Genomic DNA, 19,651 nt, shown 5'->3' with positions numbered 1-19,651 from the left:
AATCTTGATCCAGTAGCGATGTTGCAAGCCCAATTTTCTGCCTTGTCGCACAAAATTGATAGGTTTATGGCACCGTGTGATCCTAATGGTCAACCAATCCAAACAGATGTGGATTACGAAGGTATGAGTGAGATTGAACAGGTAAATTTTGTCCAAGGGCAAAACCAAACTAATAATCCTTATTCCAATACATATAATCCTGGATGGAGAAATCATCCTAACTTTAACTGGAGAGACAATAATAATGCTAATGCTAATCAAAATCGTACTACTAATTATCAAAATCAATCAAGAGATTCGATTAGCACTTTATCTTCTAAAATCGGCAAATTCATTGATGCGATGAGCGGAAAAATAAGTAATCACGATGATGGTTTTAAACGGATCGAGAATAAATTCGATCAGCTTATTAAAAACCAATCATCTAGCATCCATAATTTGGAGATTCAAATTGGACAACTCGCTAAATCAATTCCATCCCGCAAAGAGGGAAGTCTTCCAAGCCATACGGAAGAAAATCTGAAAGAGCATGTTAAGGCTATCACTCTTCGTTCAGGGAAAAATTACTTAGGCCCGAAAATGACCGGAAATTCGACTTTACCTGGAACTGATTTACCAAAGCCCAAAGAAGATACGTTAAATCAAAAAGATGCACCGATTGACTCTAGTACAAAAACTTTTGTACCCAAACCACCTTTTCCACACAAAGTCCGCAACAAGGACTATGATAAACAACTTTTAACATTTTTAGACAAACTTAAGAATTTGCATATTAATTTAACGTTTATGGATGCAATTACGCAAATTCCCAATTATGGTAAATTCCTCAAAGATTTAATTTCAAAGAAAACCAGTTGGGAAGGAATTTCATCCATTTCACTAACTGAAGATTGTAGTTCGATTGTGTCAAGCAATTTGCCCACAAAACTCAAGGATCCCGGATGTTTTACCATTCCGTGTAAATTGGGAGATATAGAATTCCCAAGTTGCCTTTGTGATTTAGGAGCAAACATTAACTTGATGCCATTATCTATTTTTAATAAGTTAGGCTTAGAAGAAGACATCAAACGTACCAATATGGTTTTGCAATTAGCAGATCAAACCACTAAAAGACCATACGGTATAATAGAGGATGTTTTAGTTAAAGTTGACAAGTTTATTTTTCCTACCGATTTCGTTATTTTAGATTTTGCTTATGATGTAAATTGTCCGCTAATCTTTGGTAGACCGTTCATGAACACGGGACGTGCTCTAGTTGATGTGTCGGAAGGGAAAGTAGTTTTACGGATAGGAGATGATAAGATTGAGTTTGATATGAACCAAGCAATGAAATATCCTATAGAAGATTTCGCTTGTATGAAACTCGATTTAATTGAAGAATGTGTAAATGACATTGTTCAGAAAGAAGAAATAATAGAACCTATAATGAGTGAAGAACTAGAAGATAAGGACCCAGAACCTTTGATTCGTGAAGATGGACCAGTTCTGCCTTCGATTGTAGTTCCACCTGAATTAGAACTTAAGGAATTACCAAGTCATTTGAGGTATGCTTTCTTAGGCGAAGGCGATTCTCTACCTATAATTATCTCTAACAAGTTGACACAAGTTCAAGAAGAAAAATTAAAAGAAGTTGTTAGAAATAGGATAGGAAGCATGGGTTGGCAAATTTCTGACTTAAAAGGTATTAATCCAAGTATTGTAATGCATAGAATTCACTTAGAAGAAGATAAGCCACCTAAAGCGGATAGGCAAAGACGCCTAAATCCGAATATGAAAGAAGTAGTGAAAAAATGAGATTACTAAACTTCTTGACAATGGAATCATCTACCCTATCTCGGATAGTGAATGGGTTAGTCCAATCCATTGTGTACCTAAAAAGGGAGGCATAACAGTTATAAGGAATGAAGAAGGAGAATTAATACCCACACGAACCACCACTGGTTGGAGAGTTTGTATAGATTATAGAAATTTAAATAAAGCAACTAGGAAAGATCATTTTCCTCTTCCTTTCATTGATCAAATGATCGAAAGGATAGCTGGTCATGCTTTCTACTGTTTTCTTGATGGTTACTCCGGATTCTTTCAAATATACATTTACCCGGATGACCAAGATAAAACAACCTTCACATGTCTTTACGGAACATTTGCATATAGAAGAATGCCATTTGGTCTATGTAACGCACCTGCAACATTTCAACGTTGTATGACTGCGATTTTTAATGATTTCATTGAAGATATCATGGAAGTTTTTATGGACGATTTTTCAGTTTATGGAGATTCTTTTGATTCATGCCTAGGAAACTTGGATAAAGTTTTGTCTAGGTGTGAAGAAACAAATTTAGTATTAAACTGGGAAAAATGTCATTTCATGGTTGACGAAGGAATTGTTTTAGGTCACAAAATATCTGAAAAAGGATTAGAAGTAGATAGAGCAAAAACTTCAGTAATAGAAAATTACCCCCTCCAACTACTGTTAAGGGAGTAAGATCATTCTTAGGACATGCAGGTTTTTACAGAAGATTTATTAAGAATTTTTCTGTAATTTCCAAACCACTCACTAATTTACTCATGAAAGATTCTACCTTTGATTTTAATGAAGATTGCGTTAAAGCTTTCGAAACATTGAAAACTGCTTTAGTCAGTGCACCTATTATTGCTAAACCCGATTGGGATTTACCCTTTGAAATTATGTGTGATGCAAGTGATTTAGCTGTCGGATGTGTTTTAGGTCAAAGGAAAGATAAGAAACTTCATGTCATTTATTATGCAAGTCACACACTGTGTGGTGCACAATTAAACTACACCACAACAGAAAAAGAAATGTTAGCCGTAGTTTTTGCATGTGACAAGTTTAGGTCATACTTATTAGGTTCAAAAGTTATTATTTACACTGATCATGCAGCATTAAGATATTTGTTTGCTAAAAAGGATGCAAAACCACGTCTAATTAGATGGGTTTTATTGTTGCAAGAATTTGATATAGAAATTAAAGACAAAAAGGGAGTTGAAAACCTTATCGACGATCATCTATCGAGACTTGAAGATGAAAACGGTCCTATAGGTGAAACTATCGGTATACGAGATGATTTCCCTGATGAACATCTCTATTAAATGAAAAGTTTCATATCACCTTGGTATGCAGATATTGCTAATTATCTCGCAGCCAATATTGTTCCGGAAGGATTAAATTCCCACCAAAGGAAGAAATTTTTCTTCGATATTAAACAATACTTTTGGGAAGATCATTTTTTGTTCAAAACTTGTGGTGACGGGATAATTAGGAGATGCGTTGGTGAAAATGAATTTGAATCCATAATGTCAGAATGTCATTCTAGCTTTTATGGAGGACATAATGGAGTTAACAATACAGCAGCTAGAATATTTGAAAGCGGTTTCTTTTGGCCTACAATGTTTAAGGACGTCCTTTCGTTTATCACTCGTTGTGATAAGTGCCAAAGAACAGGAAATCTAGGAAGGAAAGATGAGATGCCCCTCACAACCACATTAGAAGTTGAAGTCTTCGACATGTGGGGAATAGATTTCATGGGACCTTTTCCCCCTTCTAATGGTAAAACTTACATATTAGTTGCCGTCGATTATGTTTCGAAGTGGGTTGAAGCAATTGCAACCCCGACGAACGATTCTAAAGTTGTCGTTAATTTTCTTGACGATATATTCTGTAGATTTGGTTGTCCAAGAGTTATCGTTAGTGATGGCGGTACTCATTTTATAAACAAGAGTTTTGAAACACTTATGAAAAAATATGGAGTACGCCACCGCGTATCAACGCCGTACCATCCTCAGTCAAATGGCCAGGCGGAGATATCAAATAGAGAACTCAAATGGATTCTCGAGAAAACGGTTTCATCCTCTAGAAAAGATTGGTCTTCTAAACTCAATAATGCGTTATGGGCATACCGTACTGCATTTAAGACACCGATAGGAATGACTCCGTACCGTTTAGTGTATGGTAAGGTATGTCATTTGCCAGTCGAATTAGAACATAAAACCTATTGGGCTATTAGAGAACTTAACTTTGACTTACATCAAGCAGGTAAGAAACGTTTGCTCAATTTAGATGAGTTAGATGAGTTACGTCATCTATCGAACGAAAATGCAAAGATTTATAAAGAAAAAGTGAAAAAATGGCACGATGCCAAAATTAAAGTTAAACACTTTAATGTTGGGGATAAAGTGCTGTTATTTAATTCACGACTTCGTTTATTTCCAGGAAAACTTAAGTCAAGATGGTTAGGACCGTATTTAGTCGTCAAAACTTTCGATTATGGTTCTTTAGAACTGGAAGATCCTAACGGAGTTCGATTCAAAGTTAATGGTAATCGATGTAAAATCTATTACGAAAATATTTCACAAATTGAAATTCCGTTCGTAACGAGATTATCTGACGTATAAATTACTCAGTTTTTCTTACACAGTTTATTTTGTTTTATTGTTTTTATGTTTTTGTTTATTTTATTTTATTTTTATTTTATTTTATTTTATTTTATTTTTCCAAAATGTCATTTTTATGATTAGATTACTTTATGTTATGATTTACTTACGTAAATATTTTTATTTCATGATTTTAGATTTAATTTTTAGATAATTAGGATGAAATTATAGTTTAAGGCAATTCTCTGCCGAGAATTTGAAATTCCCTGCCGAGAATACTCTTTTTCAGAATTGTCTATTTTGATTCGGATTTCTCTGTTCATGCCGAGAATTTTAAATTCTCTACCGTGAATCGGGAGGTAGCTTTGATGCCTGATTTCCGCAAGGAAATCAGCGTGTCGCGACCGCGGCTTTACCATTCACGGTCGCGACACGCGTGTTTCCTGCGCTATCAGGTCTGAAATGTCACAATCCTTTCAACAAACCTCTTGACAAACGAAACATTGAGTTTCTTCATTTCCGAAAGGCGTAATTTTATACCTTTTCATAATTAAAACAACACCACTTTTCATCCTAAACTCTTATAAATTAATCATAGAGGATTCAAGTTCTGTTACAATTTCTTTTCATCTTTGTCAGAACTCTGATTTTTCTTCACAAATACCGTTCTTTGTTAAAGTAACACAAACTTTGCACCATGCCTACCAAATACAAACCATCTAGGCACAACGCTGCCTCAATCAACAAACGTCCAGACTTATCCAAACGATATGGGGCGCCTTTTCCTATCTTCAACCACGATGAAGGTAGGCGTTATTGGAATCACCGTTACAAATTCTTCACCGGAATGTTATATATGGATGAATTCCTTAACAACCAACTAGGCATTACTGATGACATGAGCCGCTATATGGAGCGCCTAGGGTGGACAAAATTCGCCCAAATGCGATTTCCAATAATAGGTGACTGGATACTCGAATTCTTCTGTACCGTGCGTTTCACTAATAAACGACGTGTACGTCTCAGTTTTCGTCGAGAAGGCGAAATCTTCACTTTCGGCTATCCCGAGTTGCATGCTTGGTTCGGTTTTCCCCCGAGGGATATAATCAAACGTCATCCTGGACGAGACATGACATCCTCGGACATTTGGAGAATGTTCACTGGATTCTGGCGATTCAATTCAAAACTCGCCTATAATCACTCTTTTCGCTCCAACTCCATGCTGTATTTACACAAATTTCTGTGTCACAATTTGTTCGGATGCACATTCAGTAGTGTGGTCCGTGACACTGATTTGTATGTTCTTGGAGATATATTCCAGAGAAATGCAGTGGATTCTTCCAAAATTCTGATGGAAGGTCTTGTCGCCGCTTCTCGATCTAAAGATAAGAAGATTGGGTTCGGCATTATAATCTGTGGAATAATTCTCGGTTCAAAGGGTACTATTGATGTTCCCTGGAGTGATGATGAATTCTTCCCGACAATTGACTATGAATTTCTCGAGCGCGAAGGACTTGTGAAACGTGTCTTTCGAGCAGGGCCTCAATTTCTGTCTGCACCGGAACGTGAAACTTTCGTGCAGTTTCAAATTGATCGTATTAAGGCCAGAAATATCCCGTTAGATATGGATGAATATGTAGAATAGTTTCTGTTTTTCATTTTTGTTTCTATATATATTTTTTTTTGTTTTGTTTTAATTATTGATTTGTTTTCATTATTTGTACATATGTTACAATAATAAAAATCTTATTTAGTTCAATTCTTAATCTTTATCCATTTGATCCATTATCTATACTTAGCATATTTCATATGAGTACTTTCTAATTTTTCATAATCAAATTAAGATAAAAAGGATTCACATGAATTCATATGGTTTTCTATTTTTCCACACGTATATTCACGTTTAATTCTATTTGTAACTCAATTTATTTTTAATGAATTAGGTTTACATTTAATCAATTCAATTCATGTATTAAATATGTATTAACATGAACTTATTATGCATTTAATATGGTTCTCTTAACTTATATGCATAAATGCACATTTAAGTTTCATTAATTATTCATAATAAATTTATTTTAATTCAATTTATTAAGGTTAAACCTTTGGTTTTCCTTGCAATTAATGTCATTTATTTTAGTTTTAAGTGCAGGAACACTTAATATTAAGTTCAGGAACCATTCCACAACAAAAAATGCACAAACCAAGTCAAAAGGCACCAAAATTGGCCATTTCAACCAATTCTCTACCGAGAATTAAGAAATTCTCGGTATGACCAGCAAGTTCGGCCATTTTTCCTTGCGAAAATTGCCTGAAAGTCGCGTGCCGCGGCCACGGCTATGCCATTCGCGGTCGCGACACGCGTATAATTTGCCCTATTCAATCCAATTTTGCCACCAAATTTTGCCTATTCCTATTCCTATTCTACCTATTCACCTGCCTATACAATCCTATATAAACCTATCTCTTACACAAACCTCACATCACCTCTATTTTTACCCAATCCCTTACTCTAAACTCTTCCCCAAAAACCTACTTTTACTCTTCCCAATTTATTCACTCCAATTTCTATCCTCTTCTCTATTCAATCAATCCCATATTCCAAACCCCCAACCTCATCTTCAAGCTTTGGTATTTCTCTCAACTTCTTCTTCTTCTTCTTCTTCTTCTCACACCCTAAACACTCAAACCACCATCACCATGGTTAGAACTAAGCGTGTTTGTAACAAGCCCGCTGTTACGGAAGCTAATCGCCTTCGGGTTCAATGCGGAGCTTATTTTGACATCTATTCGGAGGAAGAAGCCGCTCGTTTCAAACATTTTTCTCAAGCCGACCGCCAATTTATGGATATGCACTTCTTAGACTTCCATTCGGTAAGAGCATTAAATTTCTCTACTCGAATTGATGCCTTTATTGAAGCTTTGGGTTGGCAAGAATTCGTTCATATGCGTTTCCCGCGTATTAATAAATACGTGGTGGAATTTTTGGTCACTTTGTCCATAAACAAGAAGAAAACTTCAATCTCTTTTAGGAATAATGGTATCCCTTACACCATTGATTATGAAGCAATGGGAAACATGTTTGGTTTCCCTACTTCTGATTTTTACGATAAGCCTAAAGATTTTGATAATGATGCGGTTTGGCAAACTCTCTCGGATCAAGATTATTTTAATTCGAAAAACACTTCAAGCAAGTTGATTAAGGACAATTGTGTGTTCTTCTTTCATAAGTATTTAAGTTTCTCCTTGTTTGGTCGTGTTGAGAGTTCAAAGGTTCAAGTTCGGGATTTGTATGTTTTGGATAGTTTGCTTAAAGACTTGAGGATTGATAGCATTGGTATTTTATTTGACAATTTATTCCGTGCTTCGAGGGCTAGTACCATTCAAATCCCTCTTTGTAATTTTATCACCATAATTGTGTTGGGAGCTCGGGGTGAATTGGCCGAATATGACATGTCCACCTACCGTGGGTATGTTCCGCTTTTGGACATCTCGGCTCTTGAGCGAGCTCATTTATTGCTTCCCCAAGGACCTCCCGTCTTTATTTCCTATGCTACCCGTATTGCCCATCTTCGTGGCACTATGGGTGGTGGCGCTTCAAGTTCTCAATTTGTAGGTACCGAAGGCGACGGAGATGCGGAAGGAGAGGACGATGAACCACCGGCTCAAGCTTAGGTTGTTTTCCTTTCATTTTATTTTTATCTTGTTATATGTTTGGTACAATTTTCATTTTCTTATGTTTGGTACAATTTTCAATTTTTAATTTTATGTTGAATGTTTAATTTGCTCAATTTCAATCTTTGTTTCGTATTTTATGTTTTCTCCTTTATTTTTGCACCAATGAGGACATGGTCCAATTTAAGTGTGGGGGGAGACATTCATATATCAATTTCTACACAAATACGAACAAATGCAACGAATGATATTCATGCAAATGCAACACATATATATATTGCAAAACATTTTTCACAATAACTTAACATTTTCATAAGTTAATATGATTATTTGTTTAGGTTATCATTATCGATAGAAATGATATTTCTATACGGGTAATATTTTTTCAAATTTTTCACAAATCTCCGATACGTTTTTTTTAAAATTGTCTCGAGTGAATGTATTTTAAGTAAAAAATTCTTTATTCAATCTCTATTTTTTATCATGAAATCATGATAGAATAAATCTTATTTTAAATTTTCAATTAGGTTTATAGGCTTTTAATTAAACTAACAATTTTTTAGCTCGGTTTGATTTCGTCTTACATTAAAACTAATTGAAGTTTTTAAGGAAACTTTAGCCATAATACATGTTGAATTTTAAGTCAATATCGGATGAATGTGCTATTTTTCTTTTTCCCAAGTTACAATTTTATAATTCATATTAATCAATCAATTAGTTGAATTATTAACTTTTGGCCACGATTGAGACCAACCTTATCACAATCGAGGTATGAAAGGGAAGAAAATTAAGTACCGTTTATTTTTGGCCACGGTTGCGACCACCCTTATCACAATCGAGGTATGAAAGGAACGTTTAAAGCAAAAATAATAAGCGTGTATAAGTTTAAAGTAACGATTGCGTCCACCCATGGCATGGTCGGTACCTCTTAAGCGAACACAAAGTAAAAAGCGTATAAGGTTACGGTTGAAACCACCCTTATTTCGGGCGTAACCAAGCAAATAAAATCAAGTACTTATTCATTTTAATATATCTCATATATTAGTTTAGGTTTGGGAAAGGAAAATTTGTGCTTTGAAATGCCTTGAGATGAAAAACTCAAAAACATGCGTGCTTATTTCGTCCCCAATACTTCAATACAAAAATTGGAAATACAAGACGAATGATATATCGTATTTATACTAAGTTAGTTTGATATTTTGCGTATAAATTTGCCATGCGAAGTTAGTCTTTTCGGCTTAACTAGTTTAAAAGATAATACAAAGATATATGTTTTATTTTCATAAAGAGATTAGTTAAAGAATAAAATCAGTGAAATTTTACTCGGGACTAGCAAAAGATTAAGTGTGGAGATTTGTTAAGCCCAAAATATACCTAAAATATCATCAATAATTACATCAATATTGCTACGAATTTATGCTATTCATACCTATTTAGAATACTTTTACTCTCGAATATGTTTCTTTCATGCAAGGTATATAAATATTTGGTAAAATCCAAATAGGAGTAAAAAGAGCTCAAAAATAGAAGAAAGGCCCTACAAAAGGAGTCAAAGACGACGAAAATTAATAACGCCAAGTCGAAGACACGAACGAGAGCAAAAAAAACCGAAAAACGCTCCGTGCCGCGACCGCGGCCCCCCATTTTCACGGTCGCGACACGCGTCCTTCAGCCTTTTTTCCCTTCGTTCGATGACCAAATTGTTGCTCCCCCATTCTCGGTAGAGAATTTAATAATTCTCGGTACAAGTAGAAGATTTTGGAAGCCTAGTTACACACTTTCGTTTTCGACGAAACACGATCGTTCGGGTGGATAAAGACGTCATTTCGCAGCGGACACAATCCTTCATAACGGACACGACACTTCAATCAAGACTCTTCAACGTCTATAAATAAAGAGTTGATGGAGAGTTGAAATATATATAGTGATATGTGTAGAAGAAAGAAATTAGTGTAGAATTTATGCAGAAATTCCGAGTCAAGTGATTCAGAAGTTAGATTTAGATTCTGTAAAAAGCAATATGATGTACACACATTGTTTACAAATTAATAACAAATTCAGTAGCGTTTAGACATTGTTCCAGTTTAGTTTTCATTTTGGTAGTAGACCGACCCAGTCTCTATTACGAAGATTCAGCGAGAAGATTGAGTAGAGGATTCGCCCCTGAGCCTGACAAACTCTAACGAAACCCAAGGAAAGGATTGACAACCCGTTCACTTGCACGCCGTCGAAGAATTCAATGCTCCATGTTCTCTGTAAACTTGTATCAATTTATATTTCATCTAATAAAGTCTGTTCTATTCGATAGATTCTTATGCAGCACTTTGGTAAATGAGCCGAAGTGGATTGATGCTGGTGTTTTCATTAAAACGTATTTAATTCAAATCTTTACAAGGAAACTTTGTTGAACACTTAGGCAAATTATCATCTCGAAAGAGTTTTAATTTGATTAAGGGCAACTATCCCGAAAGGGTTTTGTCGCGTTCAAAGCCAATTAATTAGAGGTTCCGTCATTTATTTCATCTTTATAATTCGTACAAAGTTTAAAGTTGTTTCTTTGCTTAATGCAAACAAATATACCTGTTTACTTTTCTAAAGTACTAAAACGTTCCTGTTTTGCAAATTCAATCTTAAATCAGATATTTTCTAACATCTTCATATTCTAATCTAATTCTTATTCTAGCAATTTCAAAACCAAAACTGATTAAACGATTTTCCATATTATAAACCTTTAAAGTAAATTTAACCGATTATAAATAAGTTTTGTTCAAAAAACGTTCCATGTGGGATCGATATCTTTTATTACTACAAGCGTATACCGTGCACTTGCGGATATCGCTCAACAGTACTAAATCCCATACCTCATTCCTCTTGAATTGATCAAGCTCTTCTTGCATAGCATTGATCTAGAATTCGTCGTGCTCAACTTCAGTGAAATTCTTTGGTTCATGGACTGAGACAAACGCAACATTGCTGAGATATCTCCTGAGTTGATTTCTTGTCATCAGGTTGTTCTCAGCAGCATCAAGAATGGATTTCTCCGAGTGTCCTCTTAGAATTTTGATCTCTTTAGGTAATGTTGAGTTGTCAGGAGCAGGTGTTTCAACAATCTCTGCAGTTTTAGATTGGTCAGCAAAGGTAATTTTAGGTTCGTTTTTCCCTTTGGTCAGCCCGTGTGGTAATGACTCAGCGGCTCCATTTTGGTCAGCGGAAGCTGAGCCTGGGTCATCTTCGGCAGACTGACTTGACTTTCCTGCAGGGTCAGTTTCATCGAACTCGATATGGATAGACTCTTCTACGACTTGAGTTCGTTTATTGAACACCCTATATGCTTTACTGTTAGTTGAGTACCCTAGAAAGATCGCTTCGTCAGCTTTAGAATCAAATTTGGCAAGATTGTCCTCCGTATTGAGTATAAAGCATTTACAACCAAAAGCACGAAAGTATCCAATATTGGGCTTTCGTCCTTTCCAAAGTTCATAGGGGGTTTTCTTAAGAATAGGTCTAACTAAAGCCTTATTGAGTATATAGCATGCTGTGTTGACAGCTTCACCCCAGAAATACTTTGGAAGCCTATTCTCACTCAGCATTGTCCTAGCTATTTCAACTAATGTTCTGTTCTTCCTCTCAACTATCCCATTTTGTTGAGGAGTTCTAGGAGCAGAAAAATTGTGGTCAATGCCGCTGACTTCACAGAATTCATCAAACTGTTGGTTTTTGAATTCTCCGCCATTATCACTACAGATGTGAGCTAATTTTAAATCTTTGTCATTTTCAAGTTTTTTGATCAGTTTTGAGAACGTCTCAAAAGCTTCATCCTTGCTACTCAGCAAGATGACCCAAGTGTACCGAGAGAAATCATCCACAATGACCAAGGAAAATCTCTTACCGCCCAAGCTGAGTGGTTGGACAGGTCCGAAAAGATCCAAGTGTAGTAATTCCAATGGACGCTTGGTTGAGACAATATTTTTACTTTGAAAAGACTTTTTGGTTTGTTTACCTTGCTGGCAGGCATTACATAATTGATCTTTCTCAAATTTAAGTTTGGGCAAACCCTCAACTAATTGCTTTCTTGCTAATTTGGCAAGGAGGTCCATGCTTACATGACCAAGTCTCCTATGCCATAGCCAAGAGTTATCCTCCTTTGACACTAAGCATATGTTTTTTGAAAAATTCGTTTCTAGACTCAACATATAGACATTGTCAACACGAGGGGCAGTTAAAATCAAATCGTTTGTTTTTCCCTCGAGTATCCGACACTCAGTGGCATCAAATACAACCTTTCTACCGCTGTCACACAGCTGAGCCACACTCAATAGGTTATATTTGAGACCCCTGACTAAGGAGACTGACTCAATAGTAGGGTTACCTCCAATAGTACCTGAACATACTATCTTACCCTTTTTGTTATCTCCGAAGCTTACACTTCCACCTCGTTTACGCTCATATGTGATGAATTGAGTTTCATCACCAGTCATATGCCTCGAGCATGCGCTGTCAATATACCAAAGCTTTGACTTCTCCACGTACCTTAGGCTCACCTGCATTTTAAACTATTCATCTTTAGGTACCCGGTTCCTTTTGGGTCCTCGTTGGTTAGCATAAACAGGTGACACATCATGTTTCAATTTGTGATGACACACATTTATAGTGTGGCCATCTTTACCACAATAGTTACAAAAGATTACCCTTTGAGGGTATTTCCTCTTTTGGTCAGCACGATGGTGCTGAGCATACCAACACACTTTTACAGTGTGTCCTCTCTTTCCATAATAATCACACTGACTGTTCTGCTGAGTGTACTGTCGATGCTGACCAGTACCTTGATACTCAACATTGGGATTGAACCTTTTCTTAGCTGATGTACTCAGCTGGTTCTGTATAGTTGTGATGTCCTTTCTCAACTTCTTAGAGTCTGATTGGACTTCAGAGACAAATCTATGCATTATTTTCAAATTTTCATCTTGCCTAGTGTTGTCCTGAAGGAGATGTCGGATGTCACTCAATTTGACTTCCTCGATCTCATCACATCGCCTGTTGAGTGCTCTAATCTTCTTATTACACTTTTTGGTCAGTGTATAGAGATTACTCAGGGCATTAGCCATTTCATTTCTGAGCAAAAGAAGAGATGTTACCTCATTGGAGTGTTCCTATTGGTCAGAGTCATCTGAGAGGTCAGCTTGCTCAAATCGTCATTGGTCAGCAGATTCGTCCGCCATAAAACATATGTTTGCAGACTCCGTGGCATCAGCTTCTGATGAGGTTGACTCATCACTGTCACTCCATGTTGCCACCATTGCTTTTCTACTACATTTCTTTTCTTTCTTCAGAGTACGACAGCTTGATTTAATGTGCCCAGTCTGATGGCATTCAAAGCATGTGACAGGCTTTGAGCTGTCCTTCTTGTATCTGTTGTCACTGGACTCAGCTTTATACTTATCGCTTCTTCTGAATGACCTTTTGCTGTTCTTGTCATTCTTTCTGAACAGCTTCTTCATCTTTCTTGTGAACATGTCCATCTCCTCATCATCTGATGAGTCAACTTCTGTTGAGTCAGCTTTCATGACAAGTGATTTTTGCTTCTTGTCCTATGACTTTTCTTTAGCTTCAAAGTTCTTCATTGAGATCTCGTGGGTCAGCAGAGATCCGATCAGCTCGTTATATTTGTATGTGGTCAAGTCCTGAGCCTCTTCCACAGCTGTCTTCTTAGCTTGCCAGCTTTTGGGTAGACTTTTCAAGATTTTCTTCACCTGCTCTTCTTCCGTGAAGTTCTTGCCGAGTGTCTTCATCTCATTTATAATGTTGGTAAATCTTGAGTTCATTTCCGAGATGTCTTCATTGTCATTCATCTCGAACAGCTCGTATAATCTCATATGTTGATTCACCTTTGATTCCTTGACTTTGCTGGTACCTTCATAGGTCACTTCCAACTTCTTCCATATTTCCTGTTGTTAGACGAGGTGCCGCGACCTAATCTCCCGGGTGGACCGGGGGGTGGACAACCTCATGGCGACGTAAGCGGTGATTGGCGCCGAAAGCAACCAATCGTGGAATCAAGCTGCTCGGTAGGACCGGAGCTCGGAGATATGGAAAAGTCGCCACCCACGAATGGGAAAATGAACACCGATCCCTTGCGGGAGATCGGTGTGGGTTCGGGAAACTTAGGTACGAGCCGAGAAGGCTAGCTCCTTTCCAGAGAAAGGCTATTAGGCACCCCGACATCGCCCGGTTATGAACCACCGGCCTCCTACTCAGCATGTTAGGCGATAACGGACTAATCGTATACTTCTTTAAGTTTAAAATTCATTTGAAACCTTTTCTTTCTCTTTTTGGAAACCGCTTTGAGCATATATTATTGAAAAGCCACATTAGTAAAGAATCACCCATTTACATTATACATACACAGAGAAGGGGGAAGAAAGAAGTGATTTATTTACAACTTTATTTAAATGTCATGCTGTGTATTTATTCTATGCTAACTTATTTCCCCCCAAAACGAGTTTATTTACGTGGTTCGCACCTTAATCGCCGTTGGAACGATTTAGGTGCGTTTTAAAACCCCGATTGATGAAGTTTACTCGAATCGCCGTTGGAACGACTCAAGTGTTTGAAAACGTTTGAGATAAAAACCTTTAGTAAGAAAACGTGGTTAAACATACAAGTCCATTTTATTTTGTACAAATTCTTTTGAGAAAATGGTTCAAAATATTCGATTATTCATAATGAAAATGATTTTAATTACAAGGTTCACTTAATCCGCCTTTGGAACGGATTAAGGTTTTAAAACATGGTGTTTTGAAAACGATTTGAAATATTAACAAAACAACTATATTTATTTACATTAGGAACCTCTAAAAATTCATTAGTTTAAATAATTAAATTGAAAACTCTCTTTTTGTGATTTATTTTCTCCTTTTATTTAATGGACTCTTTGCCTATTATAATTACAATAATAAACCCATTTAAACCAAGATTCACTCCCAAATAAAGCTCATTTGAAACATGGACCCATAAATGGCCCAAAAGAATTAAAAAAAAATTTAAGCATATATATATACATCCAAATCAAAAGAGAATATGAAAATAAGAGTTAATAAAAAGAAACTATACATATATGAAAATACTAGGTACAATATATTTATACTTTAAAAGAGGTGAAAATAGTAAATAAATCTCATTAGATAAGAAAATAACATTTATCCAAAATAGTTTCATATAATAAACAATAACATAACCCAAATATCCCAAAACCATATATATACATAACTAATATAGTTTTAAATACCAAAAATAACATATATCCATATACTAATACTTACTAATTAGTTCCCAAAATGCCCAAATAAATAACTTTTTAAAATAGAATCTAATATAACTCAAATGAATAAAAAAGGAGAATATATATATATACATATACCTATGCTTAAAAAAATTGAATAAAAAATGATATACAAACATCCTAAATAATTATATACACTAAATATCTAAAATGGTTTGAAAATATATATTACATAACTATACATATATATATTAAGGATTGAAAGCTTAAAAGTTAAGAAAAATGGACTGAAATGGCATTTTTTACGTTTTGGCAGATTTACCGACGAAAAATCCGTCGGTAAACAGCAATTAATGACAGAAACGGAAAATTACAGCAGCACTCCAATTGTTTCCAGATTTATTCAAAAGCTTTAAATTAAGTCTAATTCAATCGTTTTGGATTTCCGAACTACCAAAAATGGATCATAGTCAATAACGGAAATTCCTAAAACAACGTTTTTATTTTAAAACATTATTCGGAAATTCTTTTAAATTAAAACTTATAATTACAACGTTTCTAACACCCGAACTACCTTTTTATCGGATCACGGTTCGTATTGGGATATCAAAACGAGGTTTTTTATTTTAAAGCAAAACCGAATTTTATTCAACACGAGACGGGAATTAAATAAATACGAAAAATTAAATAAAACGTGATAAATAAATAAATGACAAAATAAATAAAATTATAACATAAAAATAAATAAAGGAAAAGAAATAAATTAAATAAAATAAAACGAGTCTAGTCCTCGGATAATACCTCAAGTTCGGTATCTGACAGTCGAAGCCGATTGATTCCACGAGTCGTGATTTTCCCGTTTTTTGTGTTTTTTAGTAAAAATTTAACTTGGAAAATTCGGAATTTTTGAGAAAAAAAATATTTTACTCAAAAAAAATCACTTTCTCTCTCTAAAAATGTTTAGAGTGAGAAAGGCTCCAAAATTCTCCTCCTCCTAAATGCATGGGGATCCGTGCCTTTTATAGGCAAACGGGTCCCCGGACCAATGGGTGACGCCCGAGTAAAATCGGGCGTCGCCCAAAGGGTTGGGCGGCCGCCCAAAGCATGTTGGGCAGCCGCCCAACCTTGCGTTGGGCTACCGCCTAACATTGTTGGGCGGCCGCCCAACCTCGCGTTGGGCTACCGCCCAACATTGTTGGGCGGCCGCCCAACATTGTTGGGCGGCCGCCCAACAATTGTTGGGCGATCGCCCAACGATTGTTGGGCGGTCGCCCAACAGCGTTGGGCGAGCGCCCAACGCGAGGTGGGGCGTCCGCCCGACGCGTTTGGGCGCTCGCCCAACGGCCGCTGGGGCGCGTCTCGCACCGTCGGGCGTGCATGCCCCCGCGGCCGTCGAGCTCGCGTTCCGCGCCGTCGGGCGCTCACGCGTCGTGACCGTCGGGCTCGCGTTCTGCGCCGTCGGGCGTCCACGCGTTGTGAGCATCGAGCGCGCGCTTTGCGTCGTCGAGCGGGTGTCCGACTGTCGTCGAACACGCGTCGGCCGCCGCTAAGCACTCGCACTATGCACATCACAGCAGCGACCCACTGTAACTATTTATTTTATTTTTTCGAAACTTCCGGAATCAATCGCTTTAACCGTCTTGTTTTCAGGTTTTCGTCACAGGTCCTCCGACTCGGTGTCTACACCTGTGCTGACTCGCAACCTGAAATTTTATTGTACTCTGCAGTATCTAACGCACAGTGAAGCATATTGATAGCCGAAGCGTTATTTTGTAGTTTTCTAAGGTCATCTTCTGACCACTCAGTTTCACTCTTAACAACTTTCTCGTTGTTAACCATTTTGTAAGGCACAAATGGGCCTTGAACTATTGCAAGCCACGCACTCATGTTTGTAGCTTGAATAAAATTTTTCATCTTGTTCTTCCAAAGTGTATAATTTGATCCGAAGAACAAGGGAGGCTGACTAATAGATAATCCCTCAGGGAGTATCTGTGTTGTTTGATTTCTAAGAAGGAAACGAGTGCTGTTCTCAGCCATTTACAGGGATAATCTTAAGATAGTTTTATCTTTGAGTAGTGAGCTACTGTGCTCTGATACCACTTGTTGGTCCCGTGTAATTAGTTCCAAGAGGGAGTTAGGAACTAATGTAACTTTTTCGCTTAGTTATGCTGACTTAATCAATTTTTTAAATTACTTAACTCAGTTTTGGTCAGCGCGGCCGAGAGAGAAGTAAGACAGCTTTAGTCAGAGGCTGACTAGAACCGTTTTACTTGTGAGTTGGGAATTAACACTTAGGTCAGCTTCCAACTCAGCACCCTGATTACTCAGTGTCAGCTTTTACAATTTATATCCTGAGTAATTTAAGCAAGCAACACATACATACATACATATATATATATATATATTGAGAGAAAGAGTTAGAAATTACTCAGCAGACTTATCCTGGTTCGGCCTCACCGCCTACGTCCAGTCCCCAGAATCCTTCCGGGCTTTTTCAATCCAATACTGAGCTCTTTAAAGGTAGAGCACAAACCGTTTACAAAGCAGTTGAGTATGCAAGAGTACCTTCCTCTATTCGTCTACTCAACCCCTACTGAGCGCTATAACCAAACACTCAGATTTTCTCTACAGCTGAGTACTAAAACCGAGTACTCAGCACCACTCTCTCAAACTTTACAAATGATACAAATTTGTTCTTTCTAGATGAAGAACACTTTAGATGAATACAAATTCAATCTAGACTTTTACACATAAATAGGATTTGGGTGTAAGAATTTGCTTTTCTTGTTTGTATGTGCTTGTATGTATGCTTTTATCTTTTGTACTTCGGCAAAAGATCCAAGTGAAGAACTTGTCCTTTTATAGTGATTTGTGAGGCTACAATCATTTGAATTCGGATGTATCCGTTGAATTCAAACGGTCTTCTTGCGTCATTCACTGGTCAGCATACAGTTTTGCAGGCCAATCCTGTCGTTTGAATTTAGCAGGCATCAGGCTTGTCTTCTTCCGCCAGGTTCGTCTTCTAGCGCCAATTTCATCTTTTAGCCAAAGGCCAGTTGACCCATACGTCTCGAAACTGTCTCCTTGCGTAATTCCAAGGTTCTGTCTTGGCACAGACTCATATCGGATATTGTCTTTTAGTAAACGGATCATTCGCGCTATCCTGACGAACACTCAGCTTGACTCTAATAGACATTGCCTTCGATCTTTGTCCCTGGCGAGGCTGAGTCACGTTCTACTCAGCTTCTTCGGTCAGCTTCGTCTTCAAGCGTTTGTTCTGTAGAAGACTTTTCTTCTATGATGCTGAGTCGTTGTTCTACTCAGCTTCCGTGCCTCATGCTGACTTCATTCTGTCGTACTTTTTATTTCTTTTCTCATTTATAATTATACTCAACATTGAACAAACACATTAGTACAATCAAATCAAAGCACTTAAATTTAATTGTCTTAATCATGGATTAACTTAAATAATTTTGTCAAATCAAAATCATGTGGAAAGGTGTTTCAACAATAAGTTCTTTAAATTGAATCATACAAAATAGAAATTTTCAATTTTTCTAATTTTAGATTAAACAGGAACTACAAAATAGAAAGTTTGAATTTCCAGAATTTTAATCAAAATAGGTAGGAAAAATCGTTTAAAACTGAGAGACGCATTTCATATTTTTTATAATTACGGAAACGTGCCTCAAAATGTTTCGTATCAGTTTTTGAGAGTTTCTATTTTCCACATCTGCCAGAAACGGGGAAACGCTTGTCATGAAGAGTTTTCGTGCATTATAGTCAACAATGACCTGCTATAGCACATCTTCAGTTTTTCCTTGAAAACAGAGACCTTCCAATTCTATTTTCTTTTGTGGCATTTCATCAAACAGTTGGAGGGTGGTTTGCAAGATTTCCTCTTCTTTGTTCTCAGGCATTACATCAAACAGCTGATAGGCAATAGAAGAGGGATTTGCAACTCCTTGACTTTCTAGAATCAATTAAGACAAATTTGAGAAGGATTTGTGAATTTGTTCAAAAGAGTCTTCTTGCTTCTTGCGAAGCTGAAGCCATCGTTGATCAAAGTTTTGTTGCTGCTTGCAGAACAATTTCATTTGCTGGTTAAATTCTTCAATGGTCAGAGGAAGGAAATCTCTGATACCAATGTCATAACTAGGATTCTGATGAACTAGAATTTTATAATATAAAGAAAAAGAATTAGAATATAGAGAATAGAGAGAAGAATTTAGATGAAAGAAATAAATAAATATTTCATTAATCAATTGCGTAATGAATTAGTACAAGCTGATTATCTTAAATAGA

This window comes from Euphorbia lathyris, chromosome 2, assembly GCF_963576675.1.
Source record: "Euphorbia lathyris chromosome 2, ddEupLath1.1, whole genome shotgun sequence".
In the NCBI taxonomy this organism is placed as follows: Eukaryota; Viridiplantae; Streptophyta; class Magnoliopsida; order Malpighiales; family Euphorbiaceae; genus Euphorbia; species Euphorbia lathyris.
Note: the sequence above shows the minus strand (reverse complement) of the source record.